Source organism: Salvelinus sp. IW2-2015, linkage group LG14, assembly GCF_002910315.2.
Source record: "Salvelinus sp. IW2-2015 linkage group LG14, ASM291031v2, whole genome shotgun sequence".
NCBI lineage: Eukaryota > Metazoa > Chordata > Actinopteri > Salmoniformes > Salmonidae > Salvelinus > Salvelinus sp. IW2-2015.
In genome coordinates this window covers 7154012-7173216 of record NC_036854.1, presented here as the reverse complement: position 1 = coordinate 7173216, position 19205 = coordinate 7154012, and positions in this window count along the sequence as shown.

Here is a 19205-nt window from a genome sequence, read left to right as displayed (position 1 = left end):
TGTCTGTCTGTCTTCGTCTGTCGTCGTCGTTCCTGTTCTGTCGTGTCCTGTCTGTCTGTCCCTGTCTGTCTGTCGTACTGTCTGTCTGTCTGTCTGTCTGTCTGTGCTGTCGTCCTGACTGCCTGTCGCTGTCTGTTGTCTGCTGTCTGTGTCTGTGCGTCTGCTGCTGCTGCTTGCTGCTTGCTGCCTTGAGCGTGCCTCTGCCTGCGCGATGCTGACATGCCTGCCTGCTGCTTGCTTGCCTTCACCTCAAATGGCCTAGGGCAGAGCAAGAAGGACAGACGGCAGGCTTCGATGGCATGAGAGCGATGATGAGTCGAGTGCGGGATATGGGAGCTAGACAGACAGCATGTATGTGTCGATGGATCGAGTGTGTTGTGTCTTCCAAGATCACGTTCAGATTTATCAGACGACCTATGTTTTACAGATGTGCAACGCTGAGGGAAACCGATAGCGACGGATTTCACAGACCTCTAGACTCTACAGCTGCAACGCAGAGCAACTGAACTCATGGTACTCAGCAGAACAGATTGTCACAGCCTATCTCCATGGATGGATCAGACAAAACAGTACAGACGTAGGTAACGAGTGTCGATAGATGAGGAATGTTAAGACGAAGTGATGTCAGTAGTGCTATGACATGTGAGCCTTACTGACTCAGACAGTGTTAATATTTAATAGGGTGGAGAAGCTTGCGCCTCTATGTCTGCTGTCAACATACGCAGCTGGCGTAGTAGTGTGCTTGGGGACGTGGTGTGGGTGATGTTCAGAAATGATGTGAAATACTCGTCTACAGAACATTAATTCATTCGCTCCGAATAATTGGGCATCGCTTCTTTTCAAGCCCAGGTCAGTACGCAATTGTTTGATTGTTAACTTTAGTGGGTTTTGATGATAATCTGTTAATCCGTGTGGAGTGGACGCGTTGCGGCCTAAGCGCGTGCGGTGCGCTCTGCTCGCATAATAGAGTTCCCAGACAGTTGGCAATGCAAGTGCCCACCTAAGTGTTAGCGTGTTGGGGGAACGTATAACTGCCAGTCTAGTTTGCAAGATTGTAGGCGAGTACTTGGTTTCTCATTATGCGCTATGCTCAGTCCTATTGCCATTAGTTATGGCATGATATTGGGGTTGTGGGTCATTCCACATCTGTTGTGGGTCCGGCAATAATTAGTCGCAGGTGCTAGCTGGAGGCTTTGCTGTGTGTGTAGGAGCGGTGAGGGAGGGGGGTATTCGTGGAGGGATAGCAGGACGGTGTTAAGGAGGGGGAGGTTGTTTGGGGTGAGCTTTGGGGTGAGGAGTGGGGGTGAGGGTGAGGGGAGGGGGGGGTTTACTCAAGGGTTGCCCGCTGCTGTTGATATAGGGGGTAAAATATGTGGCCCACACAAAGGGCGGTGGAGCTACGGTAATTGCTGTGCACACAGAGAAGGGAGGAGGGGGAAGGAGGGAGGGAGGGAGAGAGGGAGAGATAGCAAAAGTGCGTATGTTTGTATAAGAAAGGAGAGAGAAAAGGGGAAGAAGAGGGTGGGAGAGAGAGGGAGAGCTAGCGAGCGAGAGACAGAAAGAGGAGCAGCAGGGAGGGAAAGAGAAAATGAGAGAGAGAGAGAGATGGAAAGAGAGAGGGAGGCCTCTGAGCGTTTGATTAAAGTTTACCAAAGTTTGAGTAGATTAGCATACAGATGGTACTGAAGCACGGCCCTGAAAACATTATCCTCCGTTTTCCTCTCCTCTCCTCCCCTTCTCTCTCTCTCTCTCTCTCTCTCTCTCTCTCTCTCTCTCATACACACACACATTCATGTGTGCGCACAGTGGCAGAGCGGACTCATTGAAAAATCCTTGAATAGCCTTTCAAGTGGATGTTTTGAAGGGAAAAAAAGCCTTGGCCACAGCACACAGCGAAGGACAGAGAGACAGAGTGAGAGCGAGGGATTGAGAGAGATAGAGAGTGGGGAAGAGAGAGAGAGAAAAAAAAGAGAGGGAGCGAGCATGAGGGAGAAAGAGGAGAGAGATGGATAGAGATAAAGAGAGGGTAGATACACAAACAAACAGAGAGAGAGACAGAGAGAGAGACAGAAACAGAGGACTTAATGCTGAAGTTCCAAGAACTGGGAGAGCGTCCAGAGAATCCTGATCAAGTAGGTTCAAAAGAAAAGGTGAAGGTGGCGAATGTAAGGCCCATAGAAATATAATTACTAGACGGGACAAAGCCTATTCTGTGGGACTCTTCCTTCACTCCACTGGTACTGAGTTTCACTGTGGCTCCAACTTCAATCAAGTGAATCACAATGATAAACCTCATTTCATGTCATGAAAAGCTTCTCAAACCCATCTGAATAGGACCTTTACAGATGGGTTTAAAGGGCATGTATCAACTAGTATCTCAGAATGAAAAGAACAATAAGCATTGCATGTTTATATGGAATAATCCAACCATCCATCCATCCATCAAGTCGTTCTTTCTCTTGTCCCTATGAGTTTTGAATGCCATTGTTGCTCATGTGATCGGAGTCCTCTTATATTAGCCAGGCTATGCTTTGAAGCCATTGTTGAATTTTGAAGCTAACGGCTGTTAGCCTGCTGGGCTAAGTGTCCCTCAAACTGTGTGTCACTCCCCAAGCTCCTATGGGACATGACAGCCAATGATTGTGTTTCACCTCTTATGTTTCACCATTGAGACAGTTCTATAAATGTGTCATTGTCATTGTTAGTCATTATGTTTGCATCCCAAATGGCCTATTCCATATACTGTAGTGCGCTACTTTTAACCCGGACCTATAGGTCTCTGGTAAAAAAGTAGTACACTATGTAGGGAATAGCGGCTGTTGCTGCCAGACAGCAGTACAGTACTACTATGACACTGTGATTTATCTATCATCTCATTGGTCACTTTTCAACAACTGCCCTTGAGGACCGGTGTACTTCTGCCTTTCTGGTAACACATTAAAATAATATGTGTATAATATTGAACCCTTATGTATACTCATTCAACCTTATTTTCAATGGTCGCACAGTTAATCAATAGTTATTTTCTCACTTTTGGGTGTGATGCATTGTTGCTCTGTCCCAGGAAACAGAAATGGTTGTTTTTCAGTCAACTCCCAAGATGTGTCTTGTCCCATGTTTGAAACCACGACGATTCGTTGGTAAAACTTCATTATTCCTAGAATAAAGACGTTATCTCGAGATCTCAAGCCATATTGTTGGTGAGGTGCGCTGGTTTCTGAAAAATGCCCCCGACGTCAGATCTACTCATCTGTGAAACGTGCTTGAAATAAAGATGCCCAGAATGTTGTGTTGACGTTATGTGAGAGTGCATTGTGAAGAACCATGATGGAAGTGGCTATGAGAAGTGTGCAAAAGCCAGACAGAAGAGATTTCTAGAAAGAAACATTGTTCAAAGTATAAAAGTGTTGACAGAAACTTTTGAATACAGACATTCTGCTAAATGATTTAGCATTCTGCTCAACTAGCTAAGAGCAAGCTAGCTAACATTTGTGAGCAGCTCTGTCCTACCTAGCTCGCTAGGAAATGTTAGCTTGCCAGCTAGCTAGCATTAGGTAAAACCTAAAACCTATTTTGAATATAGACATTCTGCTTGACAATTTAGCATGAGATCATATTTGGCATGATATAGCTAACTAGCTAAGTAGATCACATTTGCTGGCTAGTTAGCTGGTTAGCTTCACTAGCTAGCAAACGTTAGAAGACAGCTAGCTAATATCGACATGACAGAGTTTCTAGTTTTTGGATTAGCACGCTAGCCAGTTACCTAACCTTTGAAATCAGGTACAGTTTCTAGCTAGGTAGCTGGGGCAGTTAGCTGCACTATTTCGCTTGCCTATTGGGTAGCAGTATAAGATAAACTCTACAAAAAAAAAAATGTCCCTTTTTCAGGACCCTGTCTTTCAAAGATAATTTGTAAAAATCCGAAGAACTTCACAGATCTTAATTGTAAAGTGTTACAACACAGTTTCCCATGCTTGTTCAATGAACCATAAACAATGAATGAACATGCACCTGTGGAACGGTTGTGAAGACACTAACAGCTTCCAGACGGTAGGCACAGGTATGAAAACTTAGGACACTAAAGAGGCCATTCCCTCCATCAGTGCTCAGACTGTCCACAATAGGCTGAGAGAGGCTGGACTCAGGGCTTGTAGGCCTGTTGTAAGGTAAGTCCTCACCAGACATCACCGGCAACAACATCGCCTATGGGCACAAACCCACCGTTGCTGGACCAGACAGGACTGACAAAAAGTGCTCTTCACTGACGCCAAGATGACGTAGCAGTGGGGATGTTTGTTTTGACTGTCTTGTCCCTTGTATATATTGTTTTTCTTCGTATATATTTAGTATATATTTGTATTATTTAAAAAAAAATCTGAACATACTCTCCTGCAACCCGCCTCACCCAATGTGGTATGGATCTGCTATTTTTACACTTTTGAACCGGAACCCCCTTCTGAAGCTAGCCAGCTAACTAGCTAATAGTCAGTTAGCCACTGCTAGCGGTCATCACTGTTAACTCGGACTGCCAGCCTCAGCCCGGGCAACTTTTGCCAGCCTGCACAGCGCAATATCTACCCAGAGCACAGAGCACTGCTTTTCTTTACCACATCTCCGGATTCCTACTGCAAGCTCTGAACCTTTACTCTGGATCATCGCAGCTAGCTAGCTGCTATCCGAGTGGCTACTCCTATCTAACGTCTCTGACCCGAAGCAAGCACCAGTTAGCCTGGAGCTAGCCTCGAACTAGGCCCATCTCCCGACTAGCCGAAGAGATCAAGCAATCCCTGGGATTCAATTACCTCTTTCACCAATTGTCCTGGACCCTTTGCTGCCGACACGGAGCCCCGCCGATCCATCACGACTGGTCTGCCGATGTAACCATCCGAGGGGGCTTCAACAGACTCTCCTGTTGCGACGTCCCTCTGAGGCCCAGCTGCTAGCCCCGTCCTGCTAGCTGTCTGAATTGCCGTGCCTCCAGCTTGCATAGCTACTCAATGGACCCTATGATCACTCGTCTACACATACCTCTCCCTAATGTCAATAAGCCTTGTCTATTGCTGTTTTGATCAGTAATTTGTCTTATTTCATTGTAGAGCCTCCAGCCCTGCACAATATGCCTTAGCTAGCTCTTATCTTTCACCCCCCACACATGCAGTGACCGCACCTGGCTTAAATGGTGCCTTCTGGAGACAAAACCTCTCTCATCATCACTCAATGCCTAGGCTTATCTCCACTGTACTCACATCCTACCATACCCTTGTCTGTACATTATGCCTTGAATCTATTATTCCATGCCCAGAAACCTGGTTCTTTAACTCTCTGTTCCGAACGCACTAGACGACCAGTTCTTATAGCCTTTAGCCATACTCTTATCCTACTCCTCCTTTGTTCCTCTGGTAATGAAGAGGTTAACCCAAGCCCTGCAGCCCCCAGCATCACTCCCATTCCCTAAGCACTCTCATGTGTTGACTATTGTAACTGTAAAAGCATTGTTTTCATGGATGTTAACATTAGAAGCCTCCTCCCTAAGTTTGTTTAATTCACTGATTTAGCACACTCCGCCAACCCAGATGTCCTAGTTGTGTCTGAATCCTGGCTCAGGAAGGACACCAAAAATCCTGAAATTTCCATCCCTAACTATAAAATGTTCTGTCAAGATAGAACTGCCAAAGGGGGCGGACTTGCAATCTACTGCAGAGATACCATGCAGAGTTCGGTCTTACTATCCAGGTCTGTGCACAAACAATTTGAGCTTCTACTTTTAAAAATCCACCATTCCAGAAACAAGTCTCTCACCATTGTCGCTTGTTATAGACCCCCCTCGGCCCCAGGTTGTGCCCTGGACACCATATGTGAATTGATCGCGCCCCATCTATCTTCAGAGTTCGTACTATTAGGTGACCTAAACTGGGACATGCTTAACACCCTCAATCTAGATGCCCTCAATCTCACACAAATCATCATTTAGGGCTGAACCTACCAGGTACAGCCCTAAATCCGTAACCAGCCCTAAATCCCTCTTAGATATCATCCTGACCAACCTGCCCTCTAAATACACCTCTGCTGTCTTCAACCAAGATCTCAGCGATCACTGCCTCATTGTCTGCGTACGTACTGGGTCCACGGTCAAACGATCACCCCTCATCTCTGTCAAACGCTCCCTAAAACACTTCAGCAGACCTTTCTAATCGACCTGGCAGGATATGGAAGTATATCCTGGAAGGATATTGACCTCATCCCATCAGTAGTGGATGGCTGGTTGCTCTTCAATAGTGCTTTCCTCACCATCTTAAATAAGCATGCCCCATTCCAAAAAAGAACAGATATAGCCTTTTGTTCATCCCAGACTGGCCTTGACCAGCACAAAAACATCCTGTGGCGTTCTGCATTAGCATCGAATAGCCCCCGCGATACGCAACTTTTCAGGGAAGTCAGGAACCAATATATTCAGTCAGTTAGGAAAGCTAAGGCTAGCTTTTTCAAACAGAAATTTGCTTCCTGTAGCACTAATTCCAAAAAGTTTTGGGACACTGTAAAGTCCATGGGGAATAAGAGCACCTCCTCCCAGCTGCCCACTGCACTGAGGATAGGAAACAATAAGCATTTTTAAACGGCTGGCCATGCTTTCCACCTGGCTACCCCTACCTCGGCAAACATCTCAGCACCCCCTGCAGCAACTTGCCCAAATACCCCCCTCTTCTCCTTCACCTAATTCCAGATACCCTCTCTTTCTAAAATTATCCGCCGAAATTGTTGCAACCCCTATTACTAGCCTATTCAACCTCTCTTTCGTATCGTCTGAGATCCTCAAAGATTGGAAAGCTGCCGCGGTCACCCCCCTCTTCAAAGTGGGAGACACTCTAGACGCAAACTGTTATAGACCTAAACATATCCTGCCCCTTCTTTCTAAAATCTTTGAAAGCCAAGTTAGTAAACAGATTACCGACCATTTCGAATCCCACCGTACCTTCTGCGCTATGCAATCTGGTTTGCGAGCTGGTCATGGGTGCACCTCAGCCACGCTCAAGGTCCTAAACGATATCATAACCGCCATCGATAAAAGACAGTACTGTGCAGCCGTCTTCATCGACCTGGCCAAGGCTTTCGACTGTGTCAATCACCGTATTCTTATCGGCAGATTCAGTAGCCTTGGCTTCTCAAATGACTGCCTCGCCTTGTTCACCAACTATTTCTCAGAGAGAGTTCAGTGTGTCAAATCGGAGGGCCTGTTGTCAGGACCTCTGGCATTCTCTATGGGGGTGCCACAGGATTCGGGCTGACTCTTTTCTCTGTATATATCAATGATGTCGCTCTTGCTGCTGGTGATTCTCTGATCCACCTCTGCGCAGATGACACCATTCTGTATACATCTGGCCCTTCTTTGGACACTGTGCTAACAAACCTCCAAACGAGCTTCAATGCCATACAACACTCCTTCCGTGGCCTCCAACTGCTTTCAAATGCTAGTAAAACTAAATGCATGCTCTCAACCGATTGCTCTCCGCACCCTCCCGCCCGACTAGCATCACTACTTTGGACGATTCTGACCTTGAATATGTGGACAACTACAAATACCTAGGTGTCTGGTCAGACTGTAAACTCTCCTTCCAGAATCACATTAAGCATCTCCAATCCAAAGTTAAATCTAGAATCGGCTTCCTATTTCGCAACAAAGCCTCATTCACTCATGCTGACAAACATACCCTCGTACAACTGACTATCCTACCGATCCTTGACTTCGGTGATGTCATTTACAAAATAGCCTCCAACACTCTACTCAGCAAACTGGATGTAGTCTATCACAGTGCCATCTGTTTTATCACCAAAGCCCCATATACTACCCACCACTGCGACCTGTATGCTCTCTTTGGCTGGCCCTCACCACATATCCGTCGCCAAACCCACTGGCTCCATGTCATCTATAAGTCTTTGCTAGGTAAAGCCCCGCCTTATCTCAGCTCACTGGTTACCATAGCAATACCCACCCGTGACGCGCTCCAGCAGGTATATTGCACTGGTCACCCCCAAAGCTAACACTTACTTTGGCCGCCTTTCCTTCCAGTTCTCTGCTGCCAATGACTGGAACGAATTGCAAAAATCTCTGAAGCTGGAGTCTTATATCTCTCTAATTTTAAGCATCAACTGTCTGAGCAGCTTACCGATCACTGTATCTGTACACAGCAAATCTGTAAATAGCACACCCGACTACCTCATCCCATATCATTACTTACCCTCTTGCTCTTTTGCACCCCAGTATCTCTACTTGCGCATCATCATCTGCACATCTATCACTCCAGTATTAATGCCAAATTGTAATTATTTTCACCACTAGGGCCTATTTATTGCCTACCTCCCTACTCTTCTACATTTGCAAACACTGTACATAGATTTTTCGATTTTTCTTTTGTTTTGTGTTATTGACTGTACGATTGTTTATGTGTTACTTTGTGTTGTTGTTTTTGTCGCACTGCTTTGCTTTATCTTGGCCAGGTCGCAGTTGTAAATGAGAACTCGTTCTCAACTTGCCTACCTGGTTAAATAAAGGTGAAATATATATATTTTTTGATATATTGTTTGCTTATAGCTTTATACAGCACATTGAGTGTGGTCTTAGTGCCAGCATCAGTTTGTGGTGGGAAATTTGACAGATACGAAAAATATAGATGAAAACTCTCTTGGTAAATCGTGTGGTCTACAGCTTATCATGAGATACTCTACCACAGGTGAGCAAAACCTTGAGACTTCCTTCATTTTAGATTTCGTGAACCAGCTGCTATTGACAAATAGACACAGACGCCGACCCTTGTCTTACCGGAGGCAGCTGTTCTATCTTGCCGATGTGTATTATCCATGTCGTTGTTTAGCCACAACTTGACGAAACATAAAGTATTACAGTTTTTAATGTCCCGTTGGTGGGACAGTCTTGAACGGAGATCATCCAGTTTATTCTCCAACGATTGCACGTTGGCCAATAGGATGGATGGTAGAGGCGGGTTACTAACTCGCCAACAAATTCTCACAAGGCACCCCGACCTGCGTCCCCTTCTTCCTGCAAATGACAGGGATTTGGGCCCGGTCGGGTATCTCGAGTAAATCCTTTGCGTCCGACTAGTTAAAGAAAACAATCTTTGTGTCACGTTCCTGACCTGTTTTCTGTTTAGTTTTGTGTGTTAGTTGGTCAGGACGTGAGTTTGGGTGGGCATTCTATGTTGTCTGTTTCTATGTTGGTTTTGGGTTGCCTGGTATGGCTCTCAATTAGAGGCAGGTGTTTGACGTTTCCTCTGATTGAGAGTCATATTTAGGTAGGCTGTTCACAATGTTTGTTTGTGGGTGGTTGTCTTCCGTGTCTGTGTCTGTACACCACGCGGGACTGTTTTCGGTTTGTTTGTTCCTCGTTCATTTGTGTAGCCTATGTTTCCTATTCGTGCGTTCTTCTTGTTTTATGTAAGTTCGTCGTCTAGGTCTGTCTACTTTCGTTTTGTTATTTTGTTAGTTTATTCAAGTATAGTTTGTTTCGTTGTCTTGTAAATAAAATTCATCATGTATTCACAACCCGCTGCGCCTTGGTTCGATCACTACTCCTCCTCTTCTTATATAGAGAGAGAGGAACGCCGTTACAGAACCACCCACCAAATATCGAGAACCATGCAGCGGAGTAAACGGAGTAAGGGACAGAAAAAGGAGGAATGGACTTGGGACGATGTATTGGACGGGAAAGGTTGCTACACATGGGAGGAGATCATGGCTGGTAGGGATCGCCTCCCATGGGAACAGGTGGAGGCACTGAGGAGAGCAGAGGCAACCGGAGAAGGAAACCGGAGTTATGAGGGGACGCGTCTTGCACGGAAGCCCGAAAAGCCCGTGAGTAACACCCAAAAATTTCTTGGGGGGGGGGCTAAGGGGTTGTGGGCCAAGGGCAGGTAGGAGACCTGCGCCCACTTCCCAGGCTAACCGTGGAGAGCGGGAGTACGGGCAGACACCGTGTTACGCAGTAGAGCGCACGGTGTCTCCTGTACGTGTGCATAGCCCGGTGCGTGCGGGTTATTCCACCTCCCCGCACTGGTAGGGCTAGATTGGGCATTGAGCCAGGTGTCATGAGGCCGGCTCAACGCGTCTGGTCTCCAGTGCGTCTCCTCGGGCCGGCATACATGGCACCTGCCTTACGCATGGTTTCCCCGGTTCGCCTACATAGCCCGGTGCGGGTTATTCCACCTCCCCGCACTGGTCGGGCGACCGGGAGCATTCAACCAGGTAAGGTTGGGCAGGCTCAATGCTCAAGAGAGCCAGTACGCCTGCACGGTCCGGTATTTCCGGCGCCACCTCCCCGCCCCAGCCTAGTACCTACAGTGCCTACACTACGCACTAGGCTACCAGTGCGTTTCCAGAGCCCTGTTCCTCTTCCACGCACTCTCCCTATAGTGCGTGTATCCAGTTCGGTGCCTCCAGTTCCGGCCCCACGCACTAAGCCACCTGTGCGTCTCCTAAGTCCTGTACACACTGTCACTTCTCCCCGTACTAGTCCTGAGGTGCGTGCCCTTAGCCCGGTGCCTCCAGTTCCGGCACCACGCACCAGGTCTACAGTGCGCCTTATCCGGCCAGAGCCATCCGTCTCCCCAGCGCCATCTGAGCCATCCGTCTCCCCAGCGCCATCTGAGCCATCCGTCTCCCCAGCGCCATCTGAGCCATCCGTCTCCCCAGCGCCGTCTGAGCCATCCGTCTGCAATGAGCCTGCAAAGCCGCCCGTCTGCCATGAGCCTGCAAAGCCGCCCGTCTGCCATGAGCCTACAGAGCCGTCCGCCAGACAGGAGCCGCTAGAGCCGCCCGCCAGACAGGAGCCGCTAGAGCCGTCCGTCAGACAGGATCTGCCAGAGCCGCCAACCAGACAGGATCTGCAGAGCCGCCAACCAGACAGGATCTGCCAGAGCCGCCAACCAGACAGGATCTGCCAGAGCGCCAACCAGACAGGATCTGCCAGAGCCGCCAGCGAGCATGAGCAGCCAGAGCCGTCAGCGAGCCATGAGCAGCCAGAGCCGTCAGCGAGCCATGAGCGCGAGCGTCGGAGCATGAGCCAGAGCCGTCAGAGAGCCATGAGCGTCCAGAGCTGTCAGCCTGCCATGAGCGTCCAGAGCCGTCAGCCTGCATGAGCGTCAGAGCCGTCAGCCTGCCATGAGCGTCCAGAGCCGTCAGCCTGCCATGAGCGTCAGAGCCGTCAGCCTGCCATGAGCGTCCAGAGCCGTCAGCCTGCCATGAGCGTCCAGAGCCGTCAGTCAGCCATGAGCTGTCCTCAGCCAGAAGCGGCTAGTAATCCTGAACTGCCCTCAGTCCAGAGCTGTCTCTCTGTCCGGAGTTGCCCTTCAGTCCGGAGTTGCCCCTCTATCCTGAGCTACCTCTCCTCTCTGAGCTACCTCTCTCTCCTAAGCGATCCTCTGTCCTGAGCTATCCCTATGTCCTGAGCTACCTTGTCCCAGAGCTGTCCTTGATTCTGGTGTTGCCCTAAATTTAGGTGGGGTTATTTGGAGGGTGGTCATTGTGGGGAGGCTAAGGAAGCGGGGATTGATTATGGTGGGGTGGGAACCAGCCCGGAGCCTAAGCCACCACCGTGGTCAGATGCCCACCCAGACCCTCCCCTGGACTTTTTGGTGATGCGTTCGAGTACGCATCTTGAGGGGGGGTTATGTCACGTTCCTGACCTGTTTTCTGTTTAGTTTTGTGTGTTAGTTGGTCAGGCGTGAGTTTGGGTGGGCATTCTATGTTGTCTGTTTCTATGTTGGTTTTGGGTTGCCTGGTATGGCTCTCAATTAGAGGCAGGTGTTTGACGTTTCTCTGATTGAGAGTCATATTTAGGTAGGCTGTTCACAATGTTTGTTTGTGGGGTGGTTGTCTTCCGTGTCTGTGTCTGTACACCACGCGGGACTGTTTTCGGTTTGTTTTTCCTCGTTCATTTGTGTAGCTATGTTTCCTATTCGTGCGTTCTTCTTGTTTTATGTAAGTTCGTCGTCTAGGTCTGTCTACTTTCGTTTTGTTATTTTGTTAGTTTATTCAAGTATAGTTTGTTTCGTTGTCTTGTAAATAAAATTCATCATGTATTCACAACCCGCTGCGCCTTGGTTCGATCACTACTCCTCCTCTTCTTATATAGAGAGAGAGGAACGCCGTTACACTTTGTCCAGTTCGAGGTGAGAAATCGCTGTTCTGATATCCAGAAGCTCTTTCGTTCATGACAGACAGTGGTATAAATATTATGTACAAAATAAGTTACAAACAATGCAAAAAAACACACAAAATAACACAATTGGTTAGGAGCCTGTAAAACGGCAGCCATCTCCTCTGGCGCACTTCAGTATCAAAAATATGCAAAAATAGAGAAAATCAGAAAGGGGGCAAATACTTTTTCACAACAATGTATAGTATAATATGGTATATAATTCCGTAATATCTTGGCCCCCCACGGGCCTGGGCCCAGGGGTTTCAGCCCTGGAAAACCCATACATTAGTCCGGCCATGTATATATGCTCATGTGTACACTTACAGTACATACAGTATGTGTGTGTACTTATTCCATTGTGTGTGTGTTTGTTTTCAGGAATCACATTTCTGCTTCTGTGTTTGTACATAAAAACTTGGATTGATTTATAGCTGTGTCACTGGAGGAAACCTATAACCAATAGTCCTCTGACCTACTAAACACAGCACACAGTAAATAACTCATTGGAAAGCTACACCCATCTTTTAGGTAAGTCTCTGACTCGACCCAGCCTGAGAAAATAAAAGGTCAGCTATAAAAACTGAGAGGGTTAACCCAGCGAGAGACCAATTGATTGAGGGTTAACCTCAGGCTCAAGCTGCAGTCTACACTCCTTGTGGTTTACATTAGCAATCAATGGTCGCAAGTGTAGTTTGCAGTTGAAACAAACCAAGTTCCGCTACCACATTTTTATAACCGCTGCAAGTTGCTGCTGAAGTTTTCCTCCCTCCCAGAGTCTTGTTTTAAGTTTAGAGAGTTAGAGGGAGGAACGGGGGGGGGGGGCTCCTAAACTCTCCAATTCACCATGAATGGGTAGGAAGTTTGTCAGTGTGTGTTTGTGTGTTTGTGTTTGTGTGTGTTCGTGTTCATGTGTGTGTGTGGATTCTCTGCAATGACAATGTCCCGCTCCATGCTCCTATTCATCGCGATGTAACAGCGATATAACGGTAATTACGGTGTCCAGCGTGGGCCAAATCAACGCTGCGTTTGATCTCTCCTCCAGGTGCTTGGAAGAACTGTGACCTCTAACTCTATAGACTGAGAAGAGGTGACGGGGATGGGTAGGGGGTGTAGGGGTGTCAGAGGGGGGCGGAGTTGGGGAGGCTAGACTTTCTGGGTATATGTTAGAAATGGGTGGGACTGAAGGGGATAAGAGATTGGGGGTTTGGGGCAAGTCCTTCTAGGTGGGTATGAATGGACAAGGAGAAGGGTCGCACTAATTATATCAAACTCCACTGCATACAATCTACTTCCGCCCATTCTAATACCTCTACCCCTGCCCCTCTCTATCCATCCCTCCCTCCACCCCTCCATCCACACCTCCGCTTACCCCTCAGCCCCCAAATCTGTCCACTCATTCATTTGCCCAGGCATCAGTGCAGCTGTGTACAATACAAATCCCTATGGACAAGGCCTGCAGGTGGGAGGGGGGTGGAGGGTTGCATATTTGGGTGGACAGGGTAGGGGGGATTTGGGAAAGAGGTAGGAAGAGTAAGGTGGGAGGACTATTGTTTCACCAGAAAAACTCTCCATGTTGTGTCGCTTCAGCAGTGTTAATTCCTCCCAATTTCTCCACATCCTAACGAGCATATCCATTCAATCAATTGAGTTTAGGGGAATCAATGTGTGGAAGGTGTAGAAGGTGGGACAGAGCTCAGTGGAAATCGGATTAATGAATCAGAGAGGGGGGGACACGGCAAGATACTCCTTTTTCAACCCCCCCCCGTCATTATCTGTTAGACCGGCCTGTGGAGAGGAGAGGAGAGAGCACTCCAATGGAGAGAAGGGGGGAAGGGAGGTTATGGGGGTGTAGCGGGTGGCCTGCCATATCGTAGTTTCTAAAAAGGGTATTCAAACATCAGCTTAAAGTTGTATGTAAGGGAATAAGACAAGTGTTATTGTGCCGCTGCGTTATGAATTATACATGCAGCCCATGTATCAACCTAGAGCGTCAATGGCATGCCGGGCACTCAGTCGCAGGGCTTAGTGTGTGTGAAACCAAGCAAACATTTTAAAATATAACTTGTGCCAGTAGAAGCACGGCTTGAATAAAGGTTGAATAACTGTAAAGCAGGAAGGGAAAGGATAGCCTTTAAAGTGTGAGAAGTGCTTACCAATAAAAACTTCCAAACGGACTAATTTGAGGTAGAAAGTAGTTGGAGCACTCAACAAAAAAAAGTAGAGATTGATTTATTTAACTAAAATAGTGCTGTATCTCCTTTTGGAAGTTTTTCTTGGTAAGCCCTTCTCAATATGTCTGTCATTGTTGTTGCGCACCCCTCCTTTACCTTTCTTTGCTGAAGCGCAGAGGCACACCTCAACACTGACCGCCTTTGAAGTGTTTACATTCTGAAAGAGAGAAAGATAACTTGAAAGAGAGGGATCTGGTGTTGGCAGGAGGGGAAACCCAGAGTACATCTCAGCAGTCTAAAGTGGTTCCCTTTCAGTGGGTCACCTGGTATAACATACTATGGGGAGTCAATGACCAATCACATTCACCTGAATAAAACTGAAATCACGCCCAATGTGCCAATGGATGCCGAGCCCGCCCTCGGAATCCCCCTCGCCTGAAGAAAGAACGTGTCACGCAATTTACAAACTTTTCAAACGCGAAGACTACGAAAGAGTACTTGTCCCCCTAGATTGAGGGTTTTGGGTCTTGGTATCAGTTTTTGTGTTTGCTAAAAGCTAACTACTTTCTGCTCTGCTTGTGTAGCTAATGTTTCCTTGCATGGGTAAGATTTGTGTTTGCTAAAAACCCACTACTTTCTGATCTGCTTGTATAGCCAGTGCTTCCTTGCTTGAGTAAGATGGCCAGTGGTAAGAGGAAGTTCAAAAAGGCTAACCAGTCGAGTTTGTACCGTGCTCTAGGGAATATGGTTTCAAAATGAAAATTAAAGATACTCAAGTGCTGTCCTGTTTGCCTGGGGTGGAAACAAGCTCAGTAGGCTTTGGCTCAGTTCGTGTGACCATTGTCAATGGCTGGGTTCAACTTCCATTGGGAGTCAGGCTAACTTTTTGAGAAAGATTGGGGCTGCTGGCGAAGGTTCTTCTGGTGAAGTGACCTGGGGAATGATGTTTTCTGAGGCTGGGGGAAAGCAGCAGTGGTGGTCGGAGTTGATAGGGGTGTCATCCAAGCCGAGTGAGGATCATTCCGATTTCTCGTCCAGATTCCGAGGATAATATTATATCCCTGGTTGGCTCTGGAGGATTTTCAGAGAGTGAATCAGATGACATCAAATCAAATTTTATTTGTTGTCACGTTCGTTTAGAGATGGATTGGACCAAGGTGCAGCGTGGTAGGCGTACATCTTTCTTTTATTTAAATGACACCGAAAAAACAACAAATACAAAATGAACGTAAAGCTACATGCAGTGCAGAAAGCAACTACACACAAACATAGTCAAGATCCCACAAATACAATGGGGAAATGGCTACCTAAATATGATCCCCAATCAGAGACAACAATAAACAGCTGCCTCTGATTGGGAACCATATCAGGCCAACGTAGATATTTAATTCCCCTAGATAACCCACCCTTAATCACACCCCGACCTAACCAACATAGAGAATAAACAGCTCTCTATGGTCAGGGCGTGACATTTGTCACATAAACGTGTTTAGCAGATTTATTTTTTAATTCTTATTATTTTTATACATACATTTACATATACATTTTACATACATGATACTTTTATATAAAGCAGTCTCATAACAATAATACATTACCAAACATAAGCTCTTTAATCTCACCCCTCAGCCACTCTCAGCCCATCCCACCTATCACCATAGACCACCCTCGGTTGGTTTCCATGTGCCATATATTTATCAATTGTGCTGTGATGTTTTACAAAATGTTTGAACCTTTCTAATCGTATTTTATCCAGAGATTGTGAGCTAAAGATTACAACCTTTCCTATGAGTATTATTATATTATTTATTGACTGACTATGGCTTTCCAAATCGCCCAACACTGCTTTTTGTGAGGTTAATTTTAATGTGGTGATTTTTTTGCTATTCCTGAACCTGTGACCAGAAACAAGCTACATAGGGGCAATACCAGAATAAATTATCTATTGATTCTGTCTGGCAAAATCTACAGAGCTCAGATTGTTGTATGCCCCATACAGTAGGTAGTCCTCTGGTCCAGATGGGATAGGGCAGTGTGCAGTGTGATGGCAATTGCATCGTCTGTGGACCTATTGGGGCAGTAAGCAAATTGAAGTGGGTCTAGGGTGACAGGTGGGTCTAGGGTGACAGGCCCCGTGAGTGCTACGGGGCAATAGCCAATTAGTTCAGTTACCTTTGCATTCTTGGGTACAGGAACATGGAGGCCATCTTGAAGCATTTGAGGACAGCAGACTGGGATAGGGAGAGATTGAATATGTTCCTAAACACGCCAGCCAGCTGGTCTGCGCATGCTGTGAGGACGTGGCTAGGGATACCATCTGGGCCGGCAGCCTTGCCAGGGTTAACACGTTTAAATGTCTTACTCACGTCGGTCATGGAGAAGGAGAGCCCACAGTCCTTGGGAGCGGGCCACGTCAGTGGCACTGTGCTATCCTCAAAGTGGGAAAAGAACGTGTTAATCTTGTCCGGAAGCAAGACGTCGGTCTCCGCGACTTGGCTGGTTTTCCTTTTGTAGTCGGTGATTGTCTGTAGACCATGCCACATACGTCTCATGTCTTAGCCGTTGAATTGCGACTCCACTTTGTCTCTATACTGACGTTTTGCCTGTTTGATTGCCTTGCGGAGGAAATGACTACTCTGTATCTATTCTTCCATATTCCCAGTCAACTTGCCATGTTTAAATACGGTGGTTCGCGTTTTCAGTTTTGCGCGAATGCTGCCATCTATCCATGGTTTCTGGTTCGGGTAGGTTTTAATAGTCACAGTGGGAACAACATCTCATATACACTTCCTGATAAACTACTGTTTAAGTGATTACGTCGATATTGTTCTTGGAAGCCACCAGGAATTTATCCCAGTCCGCGTTATCAAAACAATCTTGAAGTGTGGATTCCGATTGGTCAGACCAGGGTTGAACAGTCCTTAGCACTGGTACTTCCTGTTTGAGTTTCTGCCTATAGGAAGCGAGGAGAAAAATGGAGTGTTGGTCAGATTTGCCGAAAGGAGGGCAGGGGATGGCCTTGCATGTATCCTGGAAGTGGGAGTAACAGTGGTCTACAGTTTTAGCAGTGCGAGTACTACAGTAAATATGCTGATAGAATTTATGCAGCCTTTTCCTCAAATTGTCTTTCTTAAAATCCCCAGCTACAATAAATGCAGCCTCAGGATATATGGTTTCCAGTTTGCATAAAGTCCAGTGAAGTTCCTTGAGGTCCTTCGTGGTATCGGCTTGAGGGGGTATGTACACTGCCGTGACTATAGTAAATAAATTATCTTGGGAGATAATACGGTCGGCATTTGATTGTGAGGTATTCTAGGTCAGGTGAACAAAAGGACTTGAGTTCCTGTATGTTATCACAATTACACTGTGAGTCGATAATCATGAAACATACACCCCTGCCCTTCTTCTTCCCGGCGCAATGAACTGAGAATCCAGATGGCTGGACCGACTCTGACAGTATATCCCGAGAAAGCCATGTTTCTGTTACAATTCCTGTTGTCTCTCTGGAAAAGAACTCTTGCCTTGATCTCGTCAACTTTGTTATCCAGGGACTGAACATTAGCAAGTAATATACTCGGAAACGGTGGGTGGTGTGCGCACCTCCTAACTCGGACTAGTAGACAGCTCCGAGTACCTCTTTTCCACCACCGTTGTTTTGAGTCGGCCTCTGGAATCAGTTAAATTGCCCTGGGTGGTGTGAACAACGGATCCACTTTGGGAAAGTCATATTCCTGGTTGTAATGCTGGTAGTACTGGTGAGTTACTGCCGCTCTGATATCCAATGGTTCTACCCAGCTGTATGTAATAACACATAACATTTTCTGGGCAACAATGTAAGAAATAATACATTGTATTATAATACTGTAAACTTTCCTAAGAACTAGAAGCAAGGCAGCCCTCTCTGACAGCACCATCTTGAGAGACCGGGGCAGGCTAAAGCCCCGGCTTTGGATTTGGCGGGGTAAAGTGAACCATTGGTGGGTAACCTCTAAAAGTCTTTTGGGGGGGAGAGAATTGTTTTAAGATGGTCACACAGCTCATTTAGCTATTTGATTTAGAATTTTAGGACACCTATAAGTATCAAAAGAAAATATAAAAAAATATTGAATTTGGCCTTTACTACTATACACCATAGAAATGAATTGAATATGTAATTTTTAAATGGCAAAAGATGCCGTCAAATATGTTATCATAAGGAATAAGATTTTGAAGTGTCTGGCCTGTATGTAGGAAATATAAGAAAGCTTTTTGTTTGTATGGGTTACCTTCAGACGAGTGCCGTGACACTTGTTGGGGTCGTAGAGCAAAATGGACGCTTCAGCCTTTTTCGTGAGAAGACCGATTTTCAGAATGTCTCATGGTTTAACAAACACCACTGTAACTCGGCCACCTTCCACCTCAGATGCGGAAGGCCGACATAGGCGGATGCAGTGGATTAAGATGCGAAAACTGTGCTAACGCAGATTTATTTTTGCTGCATCTGCCTCGCTGTACTATCCTGGCTGTGGGGAAAGTATGGGAGTGACGCTGATGGCTCAGCGCCACCTCTGGTTGACATTGTCCCAGATTCCTGAGGGGCAGGCAGAAGTATTTATATGAAGCAGTTGGCAGATGTATTTGGATGAGCCAGTTTCACCAACAAGGTTGTTTGGCTCGACTATAGAGTCCTTACAGGCCTATTTCAAGGAGAAACAAAAACAGGACACAGCTCTACAGGTCCTTCTCCCACGAAAATCCTTTGCAGGGGCCGTTCGGCAGTTCCCGAGTGTGAAGGAAAGGGTCCAGGGTAGAGGCAGGTTGCCTCTGGTCAGGGGGCGGTTAAA